Raw genomic sequence first — 14,002 nt, forward strand, 5'->3', positions numbered from 1 at the left:
TGTCAAGGTAAGGGAAGAGATTGCAGGACAAATTGTCTTTTAAACCTTAAAGACTGTGCCCCACCTCCTCTCTGTTATTATGGTAAGGAAGAACCATGTAACTGACTCATCTCTATTTCTTTCGCTCAGAACACTATCTGCTGGCCAGAATATTTTCAAATTTTGTCAACCACCAGATTGTACCCTTCATTCTTTTTAGCTTCTTTCCAACTTTCCAATACAGAATCTCATTAACTGGTTTGCCTTTCTGGCTGCTGTACTTCGTTGTTAACTTTTCCCATTTTATGATATTTTCCTATGAAGATTTCTCTTTAGAGACGGCAGTTAGCCATCTCCCCACACACAAAATGCAGAACCAATTAAACTCAATAAAGTTTTATTGAATAGCTATGATGTATAGCTGTGAAAAGAAGAGAAACAAAAAGCAAAGGAGAAAAAGAAAGATATAAGCATCTGAATGCAGAGTTCCAAAGAATAGCAAAGAGAGATAAGAAAGCCTTCCTCAGCGATCAATGCAAAGAAATAGAGGAAAGCAACAGAATGAGAAAGACTAGGGATCTCTTCAAGGAAATTAGAGATACCAAGGGAACATTTCATGCAAAGATGGGCTCGATAGAGGACAGAAATGGTATGGACCTAACAGAAGCAGAAGATATTAAGAAGAGGTGGCAAGAATACACAGAAGAACTGTAAAAAGAGAGCTTCACAACCAAGATAATCACGATGGTGTGATCACTCACCTAGAGCCAGACATCCTGGAATGTGAAGTCAAGTGGGCCTTAGAAAGCATCACTACGAACAAAGCTAGTGGAGGTGATGGAATTCCAGTTGAGCTATCTCAAATCCTAAAAGATGATGCTGTGAAAGTGCTGCACTCAACATGCCAGCAAATTTGGAAAACTCAGCAGTGGCCACAGGACTGGAAAAGGTCAGTTTTCATTCTAATCCCAAAGAAAGGCAATGCCAAAGAATGCTCAAACTACCACACAATTGCACTCATCTCACACGCTAGTAAAGTAATGCTCAAAATTCTCCAAGCCAGGCTTCAGCAATACGTGAACCGCAAACTTCCAGATGTTCAATCTGGTTTTGGAAAAGGCAGAGGAACCAGAGATCAAACTGCCAACATCCGCTGGATCATCAAAAAAGCAAGAGAGTTCCAGAAAAACATCAATTTCTGCTTTATTGACTATGCCAAAGCCTTTGACTGTGTGGATCACAATAAACTGTGGAAAATTCTGAAAGAGATAGGAATATCAGACCACCTGACCTACCTCTTGAGAAACCTATATGCAGGTCAGGAAGCAACAGTTAGAACTGGACATGGAATAACAGACTGGTTCCAAATAGGAAAAGGAGTACGTCAAGGCTGTATATTGTCACCCTGCTTATTTAACTTATATGCAGAGTACATTATGAGAATTGCTGGGCTGGAAGAAGCACAAACTGGAATCAAGTTTGCTGGGAGAAATATCAATAACCTCAGATACACAGATGACACCACCCTTATGGCAGAAAGTGAAGAGGAACTCAAAAGCCTCTAGATGAAAGTGAAAGAGGAGAGTGAAAAAGTTGGCTTAAAGCTCAACATTCAGAAAACTAAGATCATGGCATCTGGCCCCATCACTTCATGGGAAATTAATGGGGGAACAGTGGAAACAGTGTCAGACTTTATTTTTGGGGGCTCCAAAATTACTGCACATGGTGATTACAGCCATGAAATTAAAAGACACTCCCTGGAAGGAAAGTTATGACCAACCTAGATAGCATATTGAAAAGCAGAGATATTACTTTGCCAACAAAGGTCCGTCTAGTCAAGACTATGGTTTTTCCAGTGGTCACATATGGATGTGAGAGTTGGACTGTGAAGAAAGCTGAGCACCAAAGAATTGATGCTTTTGAACTGTGGTGTTGGAAAAGACTCTTGAGAGTCCCTTGGTCTGCAAGGAGATCCAACAAGTCCATCCTAAAGGAGATCAGTCCTGGGTGTTCATTGGAAGGACTGATGCTGAAGCTGAAACTCCAATACTTTGGCCACCTCATGCAAAGAGTTGACTCATTGGAAAAGACCCTGATGCTTGGAGGGATTGGGGGCAGGAGGAGAAGGGGACGACAGAGGATGAGATGGCTGGATGGCATCACCGACTCGATGGACATGAGTTTGAGTGAACTCCGGGAGTTGGTGATGGACAGGGAGGCCTGGCGTGCTGTGATTCATGGGGTTGCAAAGAGTCGGACACGACTGAGCGACTGAACTGAACTGAATACTACTTGGTGGCAGTGCAGGAAAGAAAGGCCGAAATTTATGAACAGTAATAGTGGCAATAATAATAGCTAGTTACTCTGACCTTGTGTACAGGGGATCTTAACACATGACGCAGTATGATGCTACATGATGATGAGAATGTGGTTTCTGCTCTCTGACACACCTGGGTTCAACTCATAGCTCCTCCATGCATGCCATTTTCTTAACCCTTATGTGTCCCAGATTCCTCATCTGTAAAATAAAGTTACTAACAAGATATATCTCATAGGGATATTTGGAAGATTCCATCCAATCACAAGGGTAAAGCACTTAGCCCAGAATCTAGCTCATAATGACATGTAGCACGTATCCTGTTCTCCCCATTTTAAGAGGTAGAAACAATGTCAGAAGTAATATATCTACCCAGTGTGAAGGCTTTATTTCTACTGCCTTGTGTGACCAGAACATTGGAGGAAGTCGTGTTAGAAGCCTAGAGTATGACGATTGGGAGAGACTCGAAGAGACCATCCCAGCTCCTACGATGGTGTCTCTCCCCAAAAACTGCAGACCATCACCCCTGCTTTAGGACCCTAATCTGTAAATCTCACCCATTTCTGAATCCCGAGACCTGGAGTAGCACCTGCAGAGAGGACATCTGTTTTTTGAATGAGTGAATGAATGAATGGCTGAAAGTGATTCAAATAGAGTAAAAACCATAGTTACATATTGAGCATAAACTGTGTGTAAGGTCTTGATCTAAGGAGTTAATCTGAACTAACATTGATTATATATTTAGCATTTAATATTTAATTTAAACAGTCAAATAGGCTTTGAAAAATGACCCAAGAGGTCAGGAAGAGGGAATGATATATCCTCATGGAAGAACAGCTACCCAAAGTGGGCTTTTTATTGTTGTTGTTCAGTGCCTAAGTTGTGTCCAACTTTTTGTGACCCCCCCATGGGATGCAGCACACCAGGCTTCCCTGTCCTTCACCATCTCCTGGATGCTCAAACTCATGTCCATTGAGTTGGTGATGCTAAAAAGAACAGAAAGGATTCTACAGAATGTGTAGGGGCAGTGGAGGGCATCAAGGCAAAGGGAGCCACATGGGCTATGATCACGAGGTGTGAGCCTGTTGGCATCAATGGCCTGAGAAGAAGTGTCTATAGAGGAACAGAAAAAAAGCAATTCAATGGCTAGAGTAAGCCCAGTACAGCAGAAACTAACATAATATTATAAATCAATTATATTCTAATAAAAAATAAAAATAAAATAGAGTAAGGCCAGGACAAGCGGGACCTCAAACACCAGCATGGGTGTTTGGCCTTGATTCCACCAAAATGGGAGAAACTAATGAAGCCGCTAGTGGTCATAAGTCACATTGACAACAGCATTTGGTACCAAGCCTTCAATAGAACAAAAGCTGCAGAGAAATAGATTTTAAAGTTGGGGAGGGAGAGAAGCAGCACAAAAAGTCCCAAAGACAGAACAGAGTGGAGTGGGGGAATCTTCATCTCCCTGGCGCCTGCTCTTCAAGGGGACATTGCCTAGGATAACAGTAACTGCCCTCATGAAGACCACTCAACACCAACACTCCCTAGCCAAACAAAACAGAAGGTCGTCATCCAGCAGTGCAGATGGCCACCCAACCCAGGGAGCAGGTGGGGACAGAAGTCCATCCAGGACTCCTCCAGCCACACGGAGCATCATGACATGGGACGACAGACAAAAACTGAAATGGGCACATTTTCTAATCTGTACATAGGCACTCAAAGGCCCATGGCCATCCTAACACAGTCTGATTTCTTATTCAATCATCCCACCTCCCATCTAAGACTGTATATATTTAAACCAGTAAGCTGGGAGCTTTTAAACCAGTAACAATATAAACATACATATTTATTCACTCACACACCCACATTCAAACTTTCCTTTGTGTATAGAGGACCACGCTCATTGTAGTGAGAGATAACACAGTTTACCATCGAACCAACCTAATTACAGGTATCATAAACATAGACAAAAGAAAATAAGTATCTTAATTAGCATTCTTGACAGCATCAAGAAACATGCCTCGGTCACCGTCAGGGCAGATGTACCAGCCCAGCAGAGAAAAGAATCCAAAGCCCTCATCTAAACAAGACAAAAGGAAAACCAAGTCTATCATCAGATTTAAATACAAAGTACACTTGAAAGCTAAACTCAACTCATCGTTTTGGAGGCAACATAGTTTACCCGTTAAAGCAAAAAGTCAGATTTTTAGAACTAGCAAGGTCTAATCTGGGTTTAGCCACAGAATCACTATGCCATTCTAGGAAAATATGCAAAATACACCCAGGCTTCATTTGTGCTTCACGTAGAGATTTAATCAATAACTGAGAGGCAGAATGAGAAATTGCTTAGCTAATGCAGAATGTTCCTGTTAATTAAAGCCACCCCCTGCCTTGGCCATGCATTAGAAGGAGGAAGGACAAAGATGGTTTTAAATAATTCGATCACCAGGCGACAGCAGTGAAAACAAAGAAAAGCATAAGACTGTTTTAAGTCAAGAAAACACCATTTTAGGAAAATAAGTATTTGGCCTAAAAGCAAAGGAACACACATAAAACCTCCTTAAAGGAAAAGCTGGTAAGTGAGAGATACAGACAGAATAACTTCATGTGTCTGTTGGTAACCAGTCAGTATAGTTCAATTTCAGGGGCAGGTAGCCACTTTTAAATTAGGTTGGGGGGAGTGGGAGGGGGTTCCTGTGTGCCTGGAAGTATGATAGACAACTTGCATTTATTACTTCATTTAATCCTCACTGCAGTCTGCCAAATCAGATCTCACCATCTCTAATGCACAGGAAAAAAAAGAAAAACACTGAGTCTAGAAACACAAGTCTGAAGCCACTTCCATCATGTCAACTGTGGAATGGGGATAACAGAATAGGAAGACTCCAAAGGCACCTTTGCTAACCAAGAGGTGCTGAGGAAACAGAACAAGATAGTCTTAAGAGGCTTACCAAATATAGTTCCCTCTAGGGACTCTAAAAGACCCAAATATAGTATGGACTTGCACTTGACCATGGCCCCCGTGGCACATATCCACTGTCAATTGTCTCCAGTTGATAAGAAGGTACAGACTCACAGCTATTTGCAGACCAGCTGCACTCTACTTAGATAACAGATATCCAAGTACATCGAACATGGAAAAGCCACTTGAGATAAGAACACCACCCCAGTAAATAAATCACAGACTTGGGATGCACCACAACCATAGAGTGGGTTACTGAAAAGTTAATATTCATTGTCTTTGTCTATAAAATATAATTAATCTATTCTTAGGTCCTTTACTTTCATATTTTACTTCAAGCATTAATTAGGTGGCTTTTATTAATCACCTCTTAATGAGAGGCAACAGAAAACAAACAGATTAAAAGCTAGGTTTAAGCCATCATAAACAACTGATTATCTGGAAATTTTAAAGTCTTAAACTACATATATAAAACACAGTTAATCTCATTCCTATTTTTTTTAAACTTTAAACTTTTTATTTTGTATTGGGTATAGCTGATAGTTTCAGGTGAACTGTGAAGAGACTCTGCCATACATTACATGTATCCATTCCCGTTTTGTTTTGTTTTTAAAAAAAAGCTCCTGAAAGTTATTCAGAAACCGATATTTTGTAAACTGAATCTTATTTGCTCATTTATTCATTCCACAAAGGCTTATGAGTAACTGTTAAATGCCTGGGACTACCTTAAGTGTTGAAAATCCAGATGTAAAAGATATTTCCTGCCCTTAAGAAAAAGAAGAGACACGTGTACCCCAATGTTCATCGCAGCACTGTTTATAATAGCCAGGACATGGAAGCAACCTAGATGCCCATCAGCAGATGAATGGATAAGAAAGCTGTGGTACATATACACAATGGAGTATTACTCAGCAATTAAAAAGAATACATTTGAATCAGTTCTAATGAGGTGGATGAAACTGGAGCCTATTATACAGAGTGAAGTAAGCCAGAAGGAAAAACACCAATACGGTATACTAACGCATATATATGGAATTTAGAAAGATGGTAACAATAACCCTGTGAACGAGACAGCAAAAGAGACAGTGATGTATAGAACAGTCTTATGGACTCTGTAGGAGAGGGAGAGGGTGGGAAGATTTGGGAGAATGGCATTGAAACATGTAAAATATCATGTATGAAACAAGATGCCAGTCCAGGTTCGATGCACGATACTGGACGCTTGGGGCTAGTGCACTGGGACGACCCAGAGGGATGGTATGGGGAGGGAGGAGGGAGGAGGGTTCAGGATGGGGAACACATGTATACATGTGGTGGATTCATTTTGATATTTGGCAAAACTAATACAATTATGTAAAGTTTAAAAATTAAATAAAATTAAAAAAAAAAAAAAAGAATCAACCAAAAAAGAAAAGAAGATCTAATAAAGAAAGAGCAAAAACGGCGATAACAATGCAGGGAGATGAGTGCTTGCTAAGCCACTATAGACACAGGGATGATGGGGACACAGTGGGAAGGCTCCTTACCCAGTCTCATGAGCTCAGGGATGGCGCACTTTGGAAGTTGGGAATGAAAGATCATTCTAGACAGGAAGAATAAAAGGATCGCTTCCACTCCCGGCCCAGATGGAGAAAGAGGGACAGCTGTCAAGACCTGGATACCAGTCCACCAAGGGCAATGATCTCTGAGAGAAGGGAAACAAAACAAGTGAACCCTGCAGATCCCCCAGTTTACTACCTGAGAGAGAGTCCAGGCCAAGGTGTGTGGGAGCAGGGGAAACTCAAGTGGACTTCCTGAGGTGAGTAAATGGAGTTAACAGTCCAGGGAGCCCAAGGCAACTAGAATCTGTAAGAAAAAGTACCTCAGCCAAATATTTGGAGAGACTGCATTGATTTAAGAGACAGATTGTTATATCCTACCAAAAAATAAAAGCGTTAATTGTTCAAAAAAAAAAAAAAAACAGAGACAGAATACCAGGAGACAGCTTCCCAGAGAGTGAATTTTGAGAAGAATATCGATCAGTGCATGTGTGTGAGGCAGTTACCCAAGGAATTGGGGGTGGGGGGATTCCAAAAGGATGTTTCCAATTGGAACCATGAAAAAACTTCATGATTCCTAGGCATTGGGAGAGCACATAGAAAGGGTCTCGCCTCTGTCTTGGGGAATAATTGGCCCTAGATCAAGTACTATTCCAGTCCTAATAATCCTAGTAGCAAGACTCAAAAGAATCAAACTACTTCTAAACAACTTAACTACATTCCAGAACAAAGAATATTTTTAGGAATACAAAAACATTCAGCATTCAATAAGGAAAAATTCACAATGTCTGGCATGCAATCAAAAATTACCCAGCATGCAAAAAGCATGAAAATATGACCTCTGATGAGGAGAAAAATCAAAGATGACCCAGAACTGACACAGGAAGTTAGAATTAGCAGACAAGAATATTAAAACTATTCTTATAACTATATTCCATATGTTCAAAAATTGAGTGGAGACATTGAAGACATTAAAAAAAGACCCAAATCAAACTTCTAGAGTTGAAATCTACAATGTTTGAAATGAAAACTATACTGGATCAGATTAACATCAGATTAGATATATCAGATTAGATATTATAGAAGATAAAGATTAGTGAACTTGACAACACAAATATCAGGACTATTCAAATGAAACACAGAGAAAACATAATTTTTAAAATTAACAGATAAATATTATAATTGTATTAAATATAATTATTGTATTATATTGTTAATACCTTTTTATACTAATAAATATTAATATTTGATATCTATCCCTACCTTCAAATAACTTATAACCTTTATATACAGATTGTGATTAAAAAAAGAACATACAATCATAAAATATTTGAAAACAACAAATATTATGAGAACAGAAAAAATGTCCTGAGACACTACATAGTTACTTACCAAACAAATGGCACTCAAAACTGTTTTGAGGAGAGAAGCAAATTATTTTATGCTCAGGAGATCAGGTTAAGAATGGTCGAAGAGGAAACATTCGAATTGTCTGTTTCATAAATGGATATTTTCATGTAACTTAAAGCATTGCTCATTAGTATATATTTAGAAATGCAACTCTTCTTCTACCTTATTCACTCATTCGCCTTTTACTGAGCAGCATCTTTTCACTCATTCACCTTTTACTGAGCAGCATCTTTGTGTCAGATACCATCTAAGCACAGACATGTTCTGTTTCTATTTCTGATGGATTTATAATGCACAGCAGGCAAAAAAGAGAAAAAGACTATTGACCATCCTGCAAGATATGCTCTATAAAAAGTGTGTTCAAGTGTTTTGTGAAGGAGGAAGTTAACTTAGCAAGGGGAAAAGAAACAAGCGGAGAAGAAATTCACAAGACAGACGACTGTGACCTACGGCTAATATCTCCATTCCATCCTGCTTTCAGGTTTGGCTTTCAAAAACTGCTGCTGGAAAATAAGTGGCAAAGTCCTCAAAGGAAAGGAGAAGGAAGCCAAACAGATTTTCACTGTACTAATCCATGTGAGAAAGAAGTCAGGAAACTTCTCCTTCCAGGCAATCAACCACACCTAAATGGTGCTAAGATTTAGATAAGCCCTGACAAGTTAGTTGGAGAATGACTTAAATAGATGGGCAGCAGGATAGTAATATGTCATATATTTTCAGAATAAAGCCTCAGTGAGTAAAAAATTCAAAGCAAGAGTTTGGCTTGAGGTTGGTTATTTTCGTTAAAGAACAAAGGCATTTTATTTTTTCTGAAGCTAGCAGGCATTTCACACTAGGCATGGCTGTTTGGCTGTTGTTTAAGGCATGTCCAACTCTTTTGTGACCCCATGGACTGTTGCCCACCTGTCTCCTCTGTCCATGTGATTTTCCAGATAGGAATACTGGAGTAAGTTGCCATTTCCTTCTCTAAGGGATCTTCCCAAGACAGGGATCGAACCCACGTCTCCTGTACTGCATTCGGATTCTTTACTTCTGAGCCACCAGAGAAACACACACTATGCATGGTTGTGTTGTTCAGTCACTAAGCCGTGTGCAAACCTTTGTGACCCCATGGACTACAGCACGCCAGGCTCCCTGTCCTTCATTATCTCCTGGAGTTTGCTCAAACTCATCCCCATTGTGCCGATGATGCCATCCAACCATCTCATACTCTGTCACCCCCTTCTCCTTCTGCCCTCAATCCTTACCAGCAACAGGGTCTTTTCCAATGAGTCGGTTCTTCACATCAGGTGGCCAGAGTATTAGAGCTTCAGCATCAGTCCTTGCAATGAATATTTATGGCTGATTTCCTTTAGGATTGACTGGTTTGATCTCCTTGCTGCCCAAGGGACTCTCAAGAGTCTTCTCCAGCACCACAACTTGACAGCATCGATTCTTCAGTGCTCAGCCTTCTTTGTAGTCCAATTCTCACATCCACACATGACTACTGGAAAAAACCATAGCTTTGACGACATGAATCTTTGTTGGCAAAGTGATATCTCTGCTTTTTAATACACTAAGTCTGTCAAGTCTGTCCACACTGCTTCCAAGGAGCAGTCTTAGTCGCCCTGCTGCTGCTAAGTCGCTTCAGTCGTGTCCGACTCTGTGAGACCCCATAGACGGCAGCCCACCAGGCTCCCCCGTCCCTGGGATTCTCCAGGCAGGAACACTGGAGTGGATTGCCATTTCCTTCTCCAGTGCATGAAAGTGAAAAGTGAAAGGGAAGTCGCTCAGTCGTGTCCGACTCTTAGCAACCCCGTGGACTGCAGCCTACCAGGCTCCTCTGTCCATGGGATTTTCCAGGCAAGAGTACTGGAGTGGGGTGCCATCGCCTTCTCCGCTTAGTTGCCCAGTTGTGTCCAACTCTTTGTGAGTCCATGGCCTGCAGCCCGCCAGGCTCCTCAGTCCCTGGAATTCTCCAGGCAAGAATATTGGAGTGAGTTGCCATTTCCTTCTTCAGGGCATCTTCCCTACCCAGGAATCGAGCTTGGGTCTCCTGCATTGTAGGCAGAGTCTTTACTGTCTAAGTGACCACGGAGCAAGCATCTTTTAATTTTATGACTGCAATCACCATCTGCAGTGATTTTGGATCCCAAGAAAATAAAGTCTGCCACTGTTTCCATTGTTCCCCATCTATTTGCCGTGAAGTGATGAGACAGGATGCCATGATGTTAGTTTTTTGAATGCTGAGTTTTAAGCCAGCTTTTTCACTTTCCTCTTTCACCCTCATCAATAGGCTTTTTAGTTCCTCTTTGCTTTCTGCCATTAGAATGGTATCATCTGCATACCTGAGGTTGTTGATATTTCTCCCAGCAATCTTGATTCCAGCTTGTGATTCATCCACCCTGGCATTTTGCATGATGCGCTCTGCATATAAGTGAAATAAGCAGGGTGATAATACACACCCTTGACAAACTCCTTTCTCAATTTTGAGCCAGTCCATTGTTCTATATTAGGTTCTTAATGTTTCTTCCTGACATGCATACAGGTTTCTCAGGAGACAGGTAAGGTATTTCCATCTCTAAGAATTTTCCACATTATGCATCATGTGAAGCTAAAAGGAAGTTTCGCAATCAGAGTGCAACACTCCCATTTTGCAGATGGGAACATTGAGAACTCAAGACTGAATATGAGACTGGACCAAGGCCCCAGAGACAGTTATAGGCAGCACTAGTTAAAATTCAAGTCATTTCACCTCTCTGAGAAGTTGGCGATCTTTACATCAAATCATGTTGCCTTTATGCATCATTTAGAGTGATCTAATCTATGCTGTGGTTTTAATAGAGAATTACACTAATATGCAAAAGGTATATTTGGATGTGGAATTGGAAGGTTTATAATGTCTTGGTTTAATTTTAGTTTTACCAAGAATGAGTGTGTCACTATGAAAACCTCATACTAGGAAAATTTTTCTTCATGTTTCATTTATAATGAAAGATTTTTTTAATGTGTCCCCAGTGCATTGTTTAATGTTCGACTTATAGTCTATTTTGCTAAGAAAAGAAACACGGAATAGGAGTAAAGTATCAGCTAGGACTCTCAATCTGCTCCACACAAGATATGTGAACTTGGCCAAGATACTTAACCTCTCTGTTTTCTCATCTGCAAAATGAGAGTAACAATAGTATTGACCTCCAAGTTTTGAGAATTCAGTGAGATATCTAATACAAACCACACTGCCAGGCACATCACTAGAAGCAGCTGTTGCTGTAGATGGTGAGGGTGGGGGTAAAGGGTTCATGATTATTATTTAGATCTTGAGGCTCATCCATTCTAGACACCTTTTTTCATTCTGGCGCATGAAGAGAGCTCAGTTGCATATATAACAATGTTACAACATTCTCTCCTTAAAAGTTTGTGCTTTTCATTTGAACTTTACTCAATAGTGTTACAATTATCTTGTAATAATATTAATAATAGTTACTCTGCTAAATCTGAGAGGCACTAATTTCTTTGCCACCAGGCTATAAACACTGGGCTATAGAACTTGATAATAAAACATGAGACTATCACACTTTCTCCATTTCTGCAATGTCTTCACATAAAAGCTGGGCTCTAGTACAAGTGTCAGCCTGAGTTTCCCATGGCTAAACTCTGTGGTAATACTTAACCGTCACCCTACAGATTTGTCCTAAAAGTAGGGTGCGAATTCAATGACACTCTCCCAGTGAAAGCGATCTGGTTCATTTTTAAAATTTTTTTCCTTTCCATCTACACCCAAAGGCACTGGTTTGCATTAGTGAGTAAGTGCCTACAAAGGTTTCTTCCTCTTCTGGACAATTAATTTATATAGTATAAGACAAATATTGGCACATCTGGACAAACTCAGCATGAGTCTAAAAACCATGAAATTTCCGAAGGCATCTGTGAATAAAAACACCTCTCCAAGCTTCTCAGAAATGACAGACTGAGGTAGGGGGTGGGGGGACAGCAGGGGTGAGAGCAAAATGGACATGATAACCCTTGTCAATGATCTAAAGGGCTGTCATGTGAAAGAGGGAGCAGATTTTTGAGGCTGAGAGCTCGGGAAGAGAGAATGAAGCAACGTGTGGAAAAGCTGCAGGGAGCAGCTTTCGGTTCTAAACAAGGAAGGAGAAGCTCCCAGGGCAAGAGCGTATGCACACATGCAGGCCTCCTCAGGGTGAAACACTGGGGCAAATCCAGGCTGCACCACTGATTAGCTCCTCACATGGGGCAAGTTTCTTAAGCTATCTGAACCCTCAACTATCAATCAGAACAGCTATTCCTACATTCCAGGGTCTTCCCAGAATTGAAAGATCACATGCATATTTGACACTCCATATGTAGTTGGCATTATGATTCTTTTCACTCTTATGTTTACCTCTGATGGACAGTATGGATTTGCCAGACATCTTTGGAACAGGATAATCTACATCACCCAATGGTTAAAATTCTCTAGTTTGGCTTTTCACTTTCTCTTTTGATCTTAACCTATTCAGGGAAGCTCAAATGGTTCTACGCTCAGCTTTGCCATGGCTTTTATGTTAAGACACCAATCTAGTGGCCTTCTATCTTCGCTGGATCCTTCCAGCAGCAGTACATAAAGAAAGACACTTATCATCCACCAACTTTAACCTGGGGAAGGATTACAGGAATTACCTAAGAAATTATTACAAATCATTTTTCATATACAGGTGTTCCCCCTTTGCCCAACACATGTTTTGTGTAAATCACATTCTTTTTTCCTACCAAATGAGCTTATAATTGTTTGCATATGTTTATTATTTTATTCCAGGAATATTACTCTATGACCATTAAAGAAAATCTGGAAAACAGGAAAATGGGGCAATGAGGGGAAGAATCACTCACAGTCTATACATTATTATTTCTTCTTTATCGCCTTTTGCATGGGTCTTTTTCTACACAATTTTAATTTAGGTTGCAATTTCAAAGGGGACTTTTTAGCAATTTTAACTGTTCTTCCCTGAGTCATGGCTCCTGCATTAAGTTCCTCTCATCTCAAGAAAAATTGAGTAGCAATGATTCAAAACCATCTTAAAGTACCAAGGGACATTACTATTGAGAAATATGGAATTCTGGAACCAAAAAGAATCATCACTTGAAGAAAGAATGAGTAATCCAACTTCTTGTTTTATGGATGAGGACGCATAAGCCAGAGACAAGCTGGAAGCAGCCTCTGCTAGAGCATGGACCAGGGTGCTTTACCTCAAATCCATTGTAAGTCAGGCCATAGTGACTACTGCTTCCCACCCAAACACAACTTCTATCACTTTGGATTGTAGATCTTTCACTTTCCTTAGAAAGATCCATAAGAATATGTTCTGTGTATAATGGGTACATGTGTTCCGTCGTGTCCAACTCTTTGCGACCCTATGGGCTGTATCTCACCATGTTCCTCTGTCTATGGGATTTCCCAGCCAAGGATACTGGAGTGGGTTGCTATTTCCTCCTCCAGGGGATCTTCCGAACCCAGGGATCGTACTTGTATCTCCTGCATCTCCTCACGTTGGCAGGCAAGTTCTTTAACCACTGAGCCACCTGGGACAACTGGATAGCAACATGTTAAAGAATAGTTGGGGACTTGCCTGACGGTCCAGTGGTTAAAACTGTGTTTCTACTGCAGTACAGCACCCTGATTAAGGGCCACACCGGCTTTGATGAGGATGCCCCTCCCCAACCACAAACTCAAATCTGCCCTACAATAGAATTCAAACAGGAAGGAAAGGAAAGCCTTCAGTCTTTGCTGGATGTATTTATTCTACCTTTGGCGTA

At 40.7% G+C, this 14,002-nt stretch overlaps 1 protein-coding gene across 2 annotated transcripts in view; it reads right to left on the reverse strand.

Annotated features, from left to right (window-relative positions):
- Window positions 1–14,002, reverse strand: part of ROR1 (receptor tyrosine kinase like orphan receptor 1) — a 467,486-nt gene that overhangs the window by 375,286 nt on the left and 78,198 nt on the right. The window lies entirely within an intron of this gene.

The sequence above is a fragment of the Bos javanicus genome, chromosome 3 (assembly GCF_032452875.1).
Source record: "Bos javanicus breed banteng chromosome 3, ARS-OSU_banteng_1.0, whole genome shotgun sequence".
NCBI classification, from domain to species: domain Eukaryota; kingdom Metazoa; phylum Chordata; class Mammalia; order Artiodactyla; family Bovidae; genus Bos; species Bos javanicus.